This window comes from Triticum dicoccoides, chromosome 3A (genome assembly GCF_002162155.2).
Source record: "Triticum dicoccoides isolate Atlit2015 ecotype Zavitan chromosome 3A, WEW_v2.0, whole genome shotgun sequence".
Taxonomy (NCBI): domain Eukaryota; kingdom Viridiplantae; phylum Streptophyta; class Magnoliopsida; order Poales; family Poaceae; genus Triticum; species Triticum dicoccoides.
Window position 1 is genome coordinate 19142220 of NC_041384.1, and position 15931 is coordinate 19158150.

At 49.6% G+C, this 15931-nt stretch overlaps 2 pseudogenes; both read right to left on the reverse strand.

Moving 5' to 3' along the window:
- Positions 1 to 232: 232 nt before the first annotated feature.
- LOC119271009 lies at positions 233 to 1754 on the reverse strand (annotated as a pseudogene).
- Positions 1755 to 4478: 2724 nt separating this feature from the next.
- Positions 4479 to 5417, reverse strand: LOC119271764 (annotated as a pseudogene).
- Positions 5418 to 15931: the final 10514 nt, after the last annotated feature.

Sequence of the window (15931 nt, forward strand, 5' to 3'; positions counted from 1 at the left end):
ATCTGTGGAAAAGATTACATTGTTTTACAGTACTCCCTCTGTCTCATACTAGTGTAAAAAATGATCTTATATTATGGGACGAAGGAAGTAGTATGTGAATACACATTGCAATACACTGAATATTTTAAATAAAAATCTTATTCGACTTGTGAAACGCGACTTAGACGGGTAGACAGGATAAACAAAACGATCACTGACATATACCGTATGCAACATATACCGTATGCCAGGTTCATTCATCAATGTAAACTTCCCCAGTGCCAAGATCATATGGCAAAATTCCGTAAAAGAGATCATGCATCGCTGAGTTCCATGGGGATCCCTTCCCCAGTGCGTGCCCGATCCTGAAGGCTGGCCACGTCCGCCAAGAACTGGGCAAACGCCAGGCGTGACGACCCGCCGTCGTTGCAAGCCGCCGCCGAGGCTTCCTTATGCGCCTCGACCCGTGCACTGAGCTCTCTGCCCTCCTCGGACTCCATGACAAGCCGTACCTTGCCCTCCACCTCGCCGGCCTTGACCAGCCCCTGCTGCCACCCGACCATCTCCACGGCGATCCCCATGTCCCCAACCATGAATATCTTGTTCATCTTCTGCTCCGCGTACAACGGCCAGCACAGCATCGGAACCCCCACAGTGACGCTCTCCAGCACCGAGTTCCACCCGCAATGCGTCACGAACGCCCTGATGGCCCTGTGGCGGAGCACGTCTAACTGTGGCGCCCACAGCTTGATGACGAGGCCACGACCACTGGTGCGCTCCATGAACCCGTCTGGTAGGAGAGCGTCGAGGTCCGGGTCGGCATTGGGGTTGAACGGCTTCTCCATGTCGTGGACCGGTGCTCGCACGACCCATAGGAAGCGGTGGCCGGACTTTTCAAGGCCGACGGCGATCTCCCTGAGCTGCTCCTTGGAGTGGCTTTCTGCGCCTATGCTCCCGAAGCAGAGGAACACCACGCTGCGGTCCGGTTGGCCGTCTAGCCAGACAAGGCACTCGTGCCGCTCTTTTGCCTCGGCGATGGCACCGACAAACGGACCAACGCAGTACACCGGAGGCAAAACCCGGCCGGGGACACACCGTGGGTCCCTGAGAGCCGCCACCCCCCGAGCCTCCAGCGACTCGAACGTGTTCACCAGCGTGCCATTGGCCTCCATGATCCAGCACACGGAGCCCATCGTCGCCTTGTATGTTTCACTCTCCGGGTCCTCGAGCATTTCGGCCAGTAAGTGCGAAGCCGGCATGGGTGGAAGGCCGAAGAGGTCGATAGGGTTGTCTGCTAGCTCCCCGAAGCTCGCCCCGCCCTCTGGAAGGAGCGTAGGAAGCTGGGAGAAGGCGGCGAGGATGGAGGCGCTGCAGGTGAACAAGTTGTAGCAGGGGATCCCGAGCCTCTTTGCGACGACGACCGCCTCGCTGGACAACGAGTCGACGACCACGGCGTGAGGGTGCATGGAAGAGAGGAAGTCGTGCAGGCGCTCGTTGTAGCGGCGCAGGAGGTCGAGGTACCTGGGGATGAAGTGTATGTCCAGGGTTAGTTTGGGCGGGTCCTCCACACCTGGGAGCGTGTGGAAGCTGACGGACGGCATGGAGGCGGCTACGCGGGCGACGACCGCGCTGAAGACGATGTCTTCCATGACGCCAGGATCGATGAGCGCCACGGAGACGGCGTAGCCGTGCTCGAGAAGGCGGGCGGCGAGCTGCATCATCGGGACGAAGTGGCTCACGGCGAGGCCGGGGTAGAGAACGACCGTCTTCTCCATGGGCTATCTGTGACGCTGGGGCTGGGAGGATAAACTTGTGAGGACGCAGTATTAATTGATGCTTCAATCGATGGTTGCCAGATCCAAAATCTCTCACTTTCCACAGCTTTTGTAATCAGAAGTTTTAGTATGGTCTCAATTTTGTCATATGAAATACTGTACCTGGCTATGTCAATACCGACAATAAGAAGAGCCAGGAGCAAGCATGCGAGCCGCTCCGGCGTTAGACGCGTGTGATGCATGTGTAAATATTACGTACATATATACTGGGACGTACGATCAGGTTGCCGGCGGCATCTCGTCTCGACAGTTGGAGTATCATGAACCGTAGACGTCGACATGTCGCCCTCGTCGTGGATCTGCCGCCGGCAACATATTACTTTGTTGTCGCTCAACCTGAATCCATATATGTTTGTTACAGCCGCATCAGCCAATTTTTTTGGGATGTTGATATCTATTAATTATTTGATTGAAGGCAATGCTCATCTGGATCGGATTGAACGGGAGATGGGTTCCGCCGGCCTACACGATGGATCTGGGCGTGCGTCTTCTCTGTGCAAACTGCAAAGCATGCATGATGCATACCTACTCAACCGTTGCCAGAGATTACCTACACGATGCAATGGACTGCAACTATGTGACATGGGGCCCTATTTTTTTTCCTGGATAGAGACATGGCGATCTAGATGGATGCGGCCTGATTTATATCCAGCATGCAACAAGCATACAAAAACAACGTAACATAGATTCTATAGTGTGATGCACAAACACATCTTTAGTCTTCTTACTTGCATGAGAAATGCCAGTATTCGCAACAGATTATACATAGATGTTGTACTCTTTCTCGGTTAATTATACTACTATCTTATGAAATATAACTTTTAAATTAAATGCCTCAGCCGCTACCCCTCATCCTCCATTTAAAGGCCTTGGGGATTGTGGGGGAGTGGGAGCGTTTGTGCCCACGATCCCCACCGCCCCGCGAATATTAAGGCGCATCACAAACACTACCATTGGGCCAAAGCCACAGTCAATCTTGCGTGCTGGCCCAGGCCACTACCTGGTGTGCCAGGCCTACAGAGATATCACGTCGCGCGTGCCTTGGCGGGCCTAGCCCCTCCCCTGGGCGCACGTGGCGCCCGACTGGCCCGCCGCGGACCCACGAATTGACACCCGGCAGGACTTAGGCCGGCCGGGGTGGTACCACTTGAGTGTCGGCTGCGCGTCGCCTTGGCCGGCTGTGAGCAGTCAGCGTCCCTGGCATCTGACCAGTCTCCTGTTGGGAGACTTTCACCAGCCGGGCCTGGCCTCGTCACGACCCACGGTCATCGTCTACCACATGTCCTTGGGGGGAACCTATGGAGGCCCTTCGCTCGAGACCGTAGGACCTCAACAGGTTCAGGGGCTACTGTCAGGGGTATGACCCCCGGGTAGGCATAAGAAGACAAGTAAACGTTTCAAAACATTCGAGATAGCTCGGCTCCCTCAAACCGGCTGGATCCTCGGCCGGCTCCCCCCGCTGGAGGCCGGCTAGGCAGGACAGGCCACAGCCGGGAGCCGGCGGGGTCAGCGCCTATCACATCCAGTCGTACCAGGTACTGAGACAAGACATCCCCCACGACACGTGGGCATGACTACAATGTCGTCGTTACCGCTGGCCAAGACGACCCATGAAGGGGTGGTCCGGCACTGTAGAGGCGACGTGCCACCCTCCCCGTGGCGCCACGATGTACATGCCACGGTACCAAGTAGTCAGCAGGCCCCACAGCCAATAGGGTCCCGCAGCCAGCAGGCCCAACTGGAGGCTAGAGACGTTGGCAGCAGCGGCCCACCCCTCTCCCTCAAACACTTTGTAACCTGGGAGGTCGAAGTATAAGACCTCCCAAGAGCCTCCCTAGCAGGGGCCCGACCAATTCATTCCACACACGCGCGCGCGCGTGAATGAGAGGGCAGAGCTAGAGCCCTCTGATTCCTCCCCTATATAGCTCTAGGAGCAACCTTGTAACACCATGTGTTCATCTTAGAGATCCTTGTGGGAGTAGGGGTGTTACCTCCATGTGAGGGCCCTAAACCTGGGTACGCCGCTGTGCCCATCAGTGCTTGTGCCTAATTTTGTATTCGGACACCGTCGGTGCTCGTCGGCACCTAACCACACGAGAGAAGCCACCCCATGGCATCTGCCGTGAAAATACCACGACGGTGTGGGTCTATGTACTTGGCATGCTTGTATGCTCCAGCATGCTTTGCATTATGGTACATACATGCATACGTATCACCTTGTCTTCGAATGGTGCAATGGGAGAGCTTTCGTATATGTTTGTCAGGCTAATACCCTACAAAAATATTGTGTTTAGTATATATTGTTTTTGAACAAGGTTTGGTATTTTCTTGGGCGGGGATACCCATTCGCTGACATACACCTCCACCGACGCCACTCTCCTGGCCAAATCTCCCTTTCCCTCTGCTCTGCTGCTCTTCCATTGTTGAACAGCTTTGGATGAAGCCGAGAGCTGTCAATCCAATTTTAGGATCTGTGCAAAAGACTTACATTGTTTTATAGTATTGTGTGAATAAATATTTGTTTTACTAGATAAACAAAACATGGCAACACACTGAATATTTTAGATACAAAATCTTAGTCGACTCGTGGAACGCCACTTAGACGGATAGATAGGTAAAACAAAATGATCACTGTAGAGACGCAACATATACCGCATGCCAAGATCATTCATCAATGTAAACTTCCCCAGTGCCAAGATCACATGGCAAAATTCCGTAAAAGAGATCATGCATCACGAGTTCCATGGAGATGCCTTCCCTGCCGGTGCATACCCGATCCTGAAGGCTGGCTACGTCCGCCAAGAACTGGGCAAACGCCATGCGCGACGACCCGCCGTCGTTGCAAGCAGTTGTCGCGCCTTCCTTGTGCGCCTCGACCCGTGCACTGAGCTCTCTGCCCTCTTTGGACTCCATGACAAGCCGTACCTTGCCCTCCACCTCACCGGCCTTGACCAGCCCCTGCTGCCAGCCTGCCACCCGACCATCTCCATGGCGATCCCCATGTCCCCCACCATGAATAGTTTGTTCATCTTCTGCTCCACGTACAACGGCCAGCACAGCATCGGCACGCCCGCCGTCTCCAGCACCGAGTTTCACCCGTAGTGCATCACGAACGCCCCCCAATGGCCCTGTGGCAGAGCACGTCTAACTGTGGCGCCCACAGCTTGACGACGAGGCCACAACCACTGGTGCGCTCCATGAACCCGTCGGGCAGGAGAGCATGGAGGTACGGGTCCGCACTGGGGGTCAAGCGGCTTCCCCGAGTCATCGGCCGGGGCTTGCACGACCCACAGGAAGCTGTGGCCAGACTTATTAAGGCCGACGGCGATCTCCCTGAGCTGCTCCTCGGAGTGGCTTTCTGCGCCTATGCTCCCGAAGCAGAGGAACACCACACCACGCTGCGGTCCGGTTGGCCGTCTAGCCAGACAAAGCACTCGTGCCGCTCTTTTGCCTTGGCGATGGCACCGACAAAAGACTGACACAGTACACTGGAGGCAATACACGGCGAGCAATGCTAGAATGACGAACATATTTTACATACTTTACGGAATGGTGGTAGGTGACAAGGTTTGATTGGAGATTAGAGAGGAAGACGGACCCCATCCCCCTGAAAATCAGGGCAGGGGGAGGGGATGGAGAGATGAGCAATGCTAGAGTGATAAGCCCGTGCGTCTAGCATTTTTCGTGGAGAGATAATGAGTCTACATAGGCCCGTGAACCCTCCGTGATTGGGTTTACAATTTTTATCGATACTCGGCCAGGGACGAGTGATGCTAGACACATGGGTTTTTTAGAGGTGATTTACGGAGTGGTTAAGGCTATGTTTGATAGCAAAGGGTGAAATAAACCGAAGTATCCAAAACTGCAGTATTTTTGGTTGTAGGTATGAGATACCATGGTTTTATCAAAATACAGTATTTTAGAGTATTTACAATACATAGAACCTATTTGGTTGTTGCCACACAACGCTGTAAATTTTGCTGCCTAACCATTGCGTTCAAATACTTCAACAACTACCTAGCCGTTGCATTAGCAGTGCAAGCACGCGCAGCTAGCCGGCCGTTTGAATTCTGTTGCGTTTTTGTAGCTAGCTAGCTGGCTATCCATTACCATCTTGCGTTCATAACAACCGAAACTACCCTCACAAAAAAAAATCTCATACAAAAAGGACCACCCACAGCACCACATCGCCTGTGACTTACCTGGTAGCGAAGCTACCCATAGAAGGATCAACTTGGGAGCGGGGCATCTTTTAGATCGAATGAGTTGTTGAGAATAGCTGGGAGGAAGATAACACACAGACCCTTTTTTCGGCTGCTCTATTTTTTAAAAAGAGGTACGAGGTTCTTTTTTTATGCAGAGAAAATACTGTGGTATAGAAAGAACTGCAGTATTAAAATCACAGTTTTTAGAGGCAGCCAAACAACCTTTGTAAATAAAACTACAGTAATATAAAAAACTGTAGTATTCTGAGAATACTTAGAAAAAACTTTGTTATCAAACGGGGCCTAAAATTTGATTGGCTGAGATTTAATTAAGTGACACGTCGCTCCTTTGCCCATGAGTCTAATATTATCGGCCAGGGATTTTCTCATCCAGCTCCTGGCTTCCACTCTCCCACGCGCATCTCCACTTTTTAACCACCCCGGCCGGCTCCCACGCCCACCCCCTCACCCCCTGAACGAACAGCATCGACACAACAGGAAGCTCAACTGACAGACGAGATAGGTAGCTACCAAACCAGCGATGGTGCTCCTCGTCCCTCGTGAATTTGATCGAATGCACGGCCTCTACTCCCCTCCGTGCGAGCGGGTGAACGGGCCCACCGTCCTCAGCGCCGGGCCGGCGGGCATGGTCGTGGCTGACATGCTCCGGGAGCAGGGCGTGCCCTTCGTCGGCCTAGCGCGCGACGGCAACTGCTCGCCTCCCTCTGGCAGAGGCGCGTTTACGACCGCCTCCGACTGCACCTTGCCACCTTCCCAAGCAGTTCTGCCACCGCCGCCAGCTTGCCGAGCACCTCGACATCGAGCAGGAGCTCCGCGGCCCGGCGGCACCGTGCAGTCGGGCCTCTGGCCCATGCGCGCCGCCGTGGCCAGCTCCTCGGGGGCCGGCTGGTCGCTCGTCGTCGCGGCCGCCTCGTGCAGGACGTCCCTGGCCAGGCAAGCTCTGGGGACGCGGTGACCGAGATCCACGCCAGCGAGGGCCGGCCCGGCGATCGAGCTGCCCGGGGTAAAGCGCGTGCTCCGCAAAAGCGTAATATGATTCCGCCTAATTTTCCCCACTAAGATGCTTTTGTCCCGGAACCAGTACTATTACTATATCTGCACTGTTTAGAAAATGTTGAGCCATGAATAATGTCGGGCCCTTAAGCTGAATAAAATTCTATTTCTGTGCGCCGAAATGTATTTGGTTGTTTGGCGATTTGTGTGCCAAAAATGCATCTTTGTTTTTAGCAGGGGAAGTGTATTGAAAGACGGAAAAATGCTAGAACAACGTGCAATTAAGCTGGTTGTAACAGAAGTATTAATAAGCGATATCATGCCTATCAACTAGATTTTTTATGCGAATCAACTTGTGGTTGAGTTCGTAAATCTCAAGATGATATGCCGGCTCAGTCTCTCGGAGGTGCTCATAGGGGTAGGGTGTGCGTGTGTGCGTTCATAGGGGTGCGTGTATGCGCGTGTATATGAGCGCTTGTGTCTGTATTGATGCTAAAAAAACTAGATTTTTTAGTGATGTGACATACAATTAAATACGGAAATAGAGGATATAACATCATATCGGACACCGTATCATATTACATGTTGTAGTACTACTTTTGTCATGCATGATAATTAGTAAGGCAATATAAGTTACTAACTTATGATTTATGATACTTTGCATTAGGATGTACTCCCTCCATTCCATAATATAAGAACGTTTTTGACACTACACTAGTGTAAAAAACATTCTTATATTATGGGACGGAGGGAGTATCATACTCCACATTACGCGCAGCTTTAAGGGGCGATTTTCGGGAGAAAGATGCATTATCAAAGCGCCGGGAGTTGAGTCAGAATGGAATGGGTGATTTTGTGGCATGGAAATTCAGTCAGAATGGTTTATTTTCAGTTCGTTCTGCTTACCACATGGAGTGGGAATCTACTTTTGGTGTCTCCTTGCAAAGATGAAATGGAACGGGATCTTCAGGTTTGAACACGATTTGGAGAGATCTTTGGAAGTGCGCTGTTCCAGCAAAAGTGAAAATTTTTACTTGGAAATGTTTGCATGGGATTCTTCCCTCTTATGATGTTCTGGTTAACCGCCACATAATGAATAATAGTACGTGTCCGGCCTGTAAGAGATATTGTGAAGACATAAAACATGTTATTTTTCAGTGTGAGGAAGCAAAAGGTATTTGGCAGAAAATTGGCCTGATACAGGTGGTTACTGAAGCATGTCAGATAGATCGATCAGGTAGTGCAGTGCTTGATTATCTGATGGCTGGAAAGTTCAGGGTCCCAGTTGATGCATCAGTAAAGTTTTTGAGAGAAACAATCATAACGGCCGCTTGGTATATTTGGTGGAGACGAAGACAGACAGTCCATGCAGAAACTGTGCAATCTTTATCACAAGCGGCGATGTCAATTCAAGTCTTGGTATCTAGTTTCTCGAAAGCACAAGGGAAAGAGATTCAGCCAAGATCAAGTACTTGGCATCGGGCGTCTGAGGGTTTTGTCTCTGTAAATGTTGATGCGAAGTACGATATTAATATGAGGTCAGGAACTACAGGTGTGGTAATCAGAGATGATAAAGGAAGATTTGTAGGCGCTGGATCCAAGCTCATTCCTTTTGCGCTTGACGCGGCAACAGCTGAAGCTCAAGCAGTTCTAGATGGTATTCATCTTGCAAATGAAATAGGCTGTCAGAAATTAGTTATTCAGTTTGATTGTGCAGGAGTTATTGATACTCTTTTGGAAGGCGGTTTCTCTGCGACAGTTGCTGCTCCAATATTCGAAGGCATTCGTATTCAGGCAAGCTCTTTTGACAAAATCTTATTTATGCACTGTCCAAGGGAAGCAAATCGGGTAGCGCATACACTTGCACATGAATGTAGGCTAGATAGTTGTGTGTTGGCTGATGATCCACCTAGTTTTATTTTGCCGCTGTTGATTGACGATGTAAGCGTGATTTAATTTTAATAAAATTAGCCATGATGGCATTTCCTTAAAAAAAATACTACAAAAGAGCACCCAAAAGAAATTAAAAAGATACACATAAGTCCCTAAACTTTGCAAATAGAACCTCCAAAATTATACGTGTGCATAAAAATACAACTACGGTCAAATAGTGTTGGTCTAATAATAGCTGATTTGCCAAAGAGAAATAGAAAAGAAATAAATTTGTTTTTTTTGAAAGGAAATTATTAAGTAGTACTCCTTTTTTGTAAGATTGACATATCTAACTAGATTATGTAGATTCTGCAAGGCGTGGCAATTGTTTGACATCTTTTCACTAGATTTTGTACAACATAACAGATCCTCTAGCAGAAGAAATTTTTTCTTTTTTCTGAGGCAGATGAATATTTGTTTTTGTTTTGTTTTGTGAGGCAGATGAAGAGATTACCCAGTGTGAGAACATTTTATGATTGTAACCACCATAAGACATGATTTCCTACATTTTTCTTATAACAGTTAGCATAAGACATGAAAAAACTACCATCTGGGCATTGCCCACAAGCTAACAGAGAAGAGTGTCCCAACAGTAGTATAAGGTGCCACCGCCTTCGTGACGTCATAACACAAACCTTTCGTATTAGGCCAAGTCCAATTCGCCATGAGGCGTCCTCGACTCCCTATTCTGCCAATCTACACTATATAAAGGAGAAGGAGGATTCCTAGAAGGCTCTGTCCGCCACAATCGCCATCTCCATCTTCATAAGATCAATATTTATAATTAAGATCACATTGCAATAAACGACATTATAAGATGGTTAATCGTTCATCTTCAAGTAAACTCATCTACAATGTCCTCTTTGGCTAAACATGTATAGAAAAAATGTGTATCGTGTATACAATGTGTATGGAAAAATTTGATCATGTATCTAGAAAATGTTAATCAAACATTCAAAAAGGGTGAAATCTGTATAGAAAAATGTTTCTCATGCATACAAAAAATATATCAAATAAATGTACAATGTGTATGAAAGAATATTGATCATGTATTTAAAAAATGTTATACATGTATACAAAATTTCCTGGTGTGTACAAAAATTGTGCAACATACATTGAATAAAAATAGACACCAAAAATATATACTTAAATACAGTTAATTGTGCATTTAGTAAATGTTAAAACATGTATATAAAAATGTTCCTAATATATACAAAAAAAATGTACATCGTGTGTGAAAAAATATTTATTCCCATTGAAATATTCATCGTGTATTTGGAAATATTGATCATGTATTCAAAAAGTGTTCAAAACTTAAAAAATGTGCATCTTGTATTTGGAACATAGTGAAAATGGAAAAAAGAAACAAAAAAAGAGAAGAAATGGAAAACAGGAAAGTCGGAGAAAAAAGAAAAAACATGTGAGATCCAACAAAGAAACCAAAAAAGGCAACATGGGATCTAGTTTTGAAGGTCTCGCCGCGACGAATCTTTTATATGAAAACAGTTTTTCGATCAGAGCAATGGTTTGAGCTACAAAATATTTTGAATTTTAAATTTTGTTGAAATTTTTGCTGACATCATCATTTTTGCCTGATATGCATGCCTGCATACTTAATTAGATTAATTGGAGCTAATTAGCACAGCGAGTCAGGCGGCCTCAAAAATTGTTCGCCTGCATGCGTGTACGCTTGGCTGTTCGTAGCTGTTTCCTAAGTGAATCGTTTGTCAGTTGGTACATCAATAAATATTAACTATAATTTCTGTCATAAGAAAAGACTTTCAGTTTGAAAGTACTGTATCTAGCTTGTGAGGCCCCAAATCTCTACTGCTGTCATATGCTTTTGGTACAAGGTAGTTCCATCTTCCACCTACAAAATGATCCTTGCATGACTTTCTTCTGCCTCCCTACTGATCACAGACATCACCAACCTTTTACTATATCTCACATAGTGAGATGATCGATAGTTGTCCACATATGCGGCATGCCGGCACATATGGCATGACCCCAGAATTTAATTACCTGCAACACAATGGCGGAGCGTAGTGGGGACAATTCCGAGCCCTGGCACCCCCTTTCAAAAGGAAAGTTTATCAAATACACTTACTTATCTGTTAATTGCTCTACTAATCGTCCGGCATCTCTAATCATCCTAGCATTTTCTATGCCATATACACTCATTTGGCCCCTCCTAATATTTGATTCACGCTCCGCCACTGCTGCAACATGAACATCACAATCACAAATTCAGAACCATACACACAGCTCAAAAATCATTAATTAGAACCACAAACCAGAGCTTTCTTTTGCTCTCCCAACCCACAAAAGTCGAGAGGCAGCACCGGTTTCCCACTCGTGTTGATAAAAAAAATTCCAACGTATAGAAAAAGAGCAGTCAGACAAAGCCACACCATTCGCATTTCCATTTCCTCCACCATCCAAACTAGCTTCTACACATCATCGACTCCCATAGACTCCATTGTTTCGCATCGCAACCAAGAGACCTAGCTAGATGGATGCGCATCTCATGCCTCCGGCGGTGGTCATCCTGGCCTCGTTCCTCCTCCGCCGCCGCCGAGTCCATGTGGTGGACGCCGTCGAGTGCGTGCCGGTGGCGTGCGGGAACTTCAGCATCAAGTACCCGTTCTGGCTCGGCGCGCCCAGCCGCCCCCCGCCGGAGCCCTCCTGCGGCCACCCGGCCTTCGAGCTCTGGTGCATCGACGGCAACACCACGGCTTCCATGAGCGGCTCCCCCATCCACGTCCACCGCATCGACTACGCCGCCAGCACCTTGGTCGCCTCCCACAGCAGATTCGCCGGGCGCGAGAACGGCATGTGCCACGCCGACTTCAACATGTCGTCCAGCCTAGCCCTCAGCCCGTTCAAGATCAGCCCCACGAACCAGGCCATGTGCCTCCTCTTCGACTGCAACGGGACGGAGCCACGGGGCCCCGGTTACGTGAACGCCACGGGCAGCTGTGACAAGCCCATCTACGCGCACCTGGGCGGGAGCTACGAACGTGACACGCCGCCGGAGATCCCCGCCGGGAACTGCACGTACACCTACTTGCCGGTGCTCGGGGCGGAGGCGTCGGCCTCGACGGCGGCCAACTACACCCGGCTTCTCAAGGCCGGGTTCCTGCTGGACTGGGCGGGCACGGGCATCGGCGACTGCCCTGCCTGCGTCGCCACCGGCGGGCAGTGCCGGTACAGCAACGCGAACGCGGCGTTCGGATGCCTCTGCCTCGGCGACGGGAAGCTGCGCGGCCCAACATGCGCCGGTGGACGTGGATATGTTTGGTATTCTAAATGTAAATGTTTTTCTTCACAAACTTGGTCAAAGTTTGTAATGTTTGACTTTATCAAAACTCTATAGTCACTACATTATGAAACAGAGGAAGTAACATAATATGTTATCATCATATAGCGGATTTCAATACAAAATGAGTCTATAAAGCAATAAATGAAGATATGTATGTTACTACATCCATGACACTTTCCATTATGAAGATAGTAACATAAACTAGTAACATATGTATGTTACTAGTTTAAGTTACTCCTCACTATGAGTAGCCTTAATCTCTCGCCATCCAGCTTTTACTCGGTTCCCAAGCGAGAAGCTCACACGCCATACAGAGCTAGTGCATGTCTATACTTTTCCTCCTTTCTCCCTCTCTTTTCCTCTTTTGTCAGGGAGGAGCCCGACTCCTCTGCACGAAGCGGCTTGGCTCTGCAAGCAGCACTATACTTCCTTTTGGATCACCCAAGCCGACGTAGACGGCTGGAGCACCTGTCCTCAGTGTAGCGTTGGCCATGCCCTTAGCAGGCTAACTGTCTAAGAGCATCTCCAGCGGTTGGCCCTTCAGGGGCGCCTAAAAACGCCGCCTAGGAGAGCCGGCGCAAAAATCGGCTTGGGTACGAGTTGGTTCCCAGCCGCCGACCTTAGGGCCGACCCAGACGCGTTCAAAAAAGGCAAATATATAACAAATTTTAGCGAAGTTCGGCATATATTACATAATAGTCACGGATTTTTATTACATAATATATTCAATTAAAAAAATTGGCTGAACGCGGAGTAGTCGCCGTCGTCGTCGTCGTCGGGCTTCTCCTCCTTGACGCGGCCGTCCCTGGTGGACCCTTGATCGGCGTCGCCAACGCGGATTGGTGGCGGCGGCGCGTCGTCGTCGTCGCTGTCCTCGATGACGACGACTCCTCCTTCGTCGCGGCCCTAGCGGCGCTGCGCGAAGCGCCGCAGGGCGGCGCACTGACGCTCCCTCGCTATCTTCAGGGAGTCTGCGCGCGCCCATTCCAGGGCCGCGTCGTCGTCGAGCTCGACGTCGTCGCCGTGCTCCGTCTTCACCGCGGGGAGGCCCGGCTCCGTCTTCACCGGCGCGAAGTTCACCGGCCCGGCTCCGTCTTGGGCTTGAAGTTCTTCAGGCCGGCCACACCACCGGGGCGCCGTTGGTGGACGCCATCCTCTGCTGCTGCCGGCGCTGGAAGTACGCCGTCCACGCCGCTTGGTTGTCGGCGGCGTACTGGGGGAGGGCGAGCTGGGCGTCGGTGAGGAAGGCGCGCACGACCTCGACCTCGTCGGCGAAGTAGGAGGGTTTTGCCACGGCGTCGGACAACGGGGGAATGGGCACTCCCCCGTTGCTGAGCCTCCACCCCGTCGGCTCGGCGCGCATGTCCGGCGGCGCCGGGATGTTCGCCTAGAACAAGAGCCAAAATTCCTGTTCGCGGAGCGAGCGGCGGCCAAAGCCGTTGGCCGCCGCCTCATCTCCGGGGAAACGATCGGCCATCGGGAGAGGGAGGGCTCGACGGTGGTGCACGGGAGAGGAAGGTCTCAGCGGCGGCTCTCGGGAGAGGTAGAACTCGGCGGCTAGGGCTGGTGTGGCCAGAGGCGAGGGAAGCCACCGGCTTATATAGCCGCGACGCGCCCGTGTGTATGCGTGCGAGGGAGGGGAGGCGTCGGCCCGCCGCCCCGTGACACGCCGCCCGTGACCGAGGCGTTGGGGGGAAGACGACGCGCGGTGCCGCTGACGCGACGGACCCGTGGCTCTTTCGCGCCAAAACCGCTTGCCCCGGCGCCCCGAGCGACGCTCAGCGCGCCAGATTCGGTCTGGATCCGCCGGCGCTAATTTCGGCCCAGGCTGACGAAAATCGGGCTCCTGGGGCGCGACTGGGCCGATTTTTCGACGCGGGCGTGAAAAAATCGCCTGAAGAGGTCTTTCTGAGGGCGCGGCTGAAGATGCTCTAACACCCTAAGTACATCGTTCGTTCTGGCATTGACAGTTGACTAGTGAATTATTATGCTTGATTGACCTCGGCGCCGACACGAGAAATTGTCCCGTAAATGTGTGCGGTCGTCGTCTCCTTCGTCTGTTCTAAGGTTTACTCAATGTCGTGAGCAGAGGGGTGACATCATTAGTTGGTGTACTTTGTCCAGTGAAAACAGAATGGAGTGGAACCATGGGATTTTATTCTGCAGAAATTAGAACGTAGTTAAAATAGAATTGCTCATAGTCTAGCTAATATTTCTTGTTCTGGAGGTAGCACCACCTTTTCATTGCGCCATATTCCAGACACTGTTTCTAGTTTTGTATTACTTGACTGTAACTCTATTTTAGAGGAATAAAATATCTCTCACCCCGTAAAAAGAAGAAAGAAAAAGAGAACATAATGGAGTGGTAGGTGTAGTACTTGACCGAAGGTTCGGTTATGGTAGCATGTAAACAAGTGGCCTCTGCTTACGGGAATCCTATTTGGCTCCGGGGAGGTGAGTTTTGAAATGTGAAAAAACCTAACAAATCTTTTGTGTATTGATAGTCACATTCAAATGCTACCTGCAAAGTTTTAGGCAAAAAGGCTAAACATTTTGGCCTATGCAAAAACAACAACAACACATGTTACCCAAAAATGTCACCCAAATATGTTTTCTTCATCAACGAAACACTACTGCTCCATTTCACATGAAAATTGTCAAGCATTCTTGAGACACTAACAGGAACATCCACACAAAAATTCTGAATTTTTAAAAAACATTTTACAACTTTTTTGAGGCACTGTTCATCCAGGACCAAACGCTCCCGGGAGGATCTGCTTAGGGGTTTTATGCTTAGTTTTATTGATAAGAAACGACAAGGAGTGGAATTCAAAATTCATCATGGGCACTATTTCTTCTGCTTAGTTCTTCTGTGACTCTGAATCTTCTGAAGTCGGAACTAGGGCCGAAGTTGGCATCGTGCACTTGTCCAGTACGGTCAAAGCCCAATCGTCTAACAATAGTAGAATATTTCACAATAGTCAGTCTTTCCAATGTACGGGCTAATGGGCCTATTTGTCTTTGGTTCTTTCGGCTGAATTACGAGCCCACAATGATAGGTCAATGGTCATGCCATACCCTGGTGATGGTTTCTTTTTCCAAGGACCAAATATTTCTGTATTTAAAAAAAAATGTGGCCTCTGCCCTTCTTTGCAAAAGGGAACAAGAAACTGGTGCAGATTTAGGCGTGAGTAAAAGAGGGCAGAGGCCACAATTTGCCCAACCCCACTTATTATTATTTTTTGCATGGGTAATCGTCATGCTGTGTATGTGGGTGCTCTTGTAAAACTCTAAACCCTATTCCTCCCTTATTTAACAGATGAGGCAAATTTTATGCCTCGGTATAAAAAAAAATGTCCAGCCCAGTACATGTGGGAGTGTTGTGCTGAGGTAAGAGTCTAGCTAGATAGACGACAAGAGCACAGAGTAGCCGGAACCGAAAGAATCTGATTAAGCATCATGATCCCTGTCACATCAGGGGCTCACTGTTGTGGTCAATGGGGTTACAAATTCACACGTCATGGCTTACCCGTCCAAGTGCAAGTGGTCATTCGGGGGATTTGCGGACGATGATAGCTTGCCTCCATTTCCCTGTCAAATACGCCCGCCACAGCACGGATGTTCGCTCGTTCACATGTAGTATC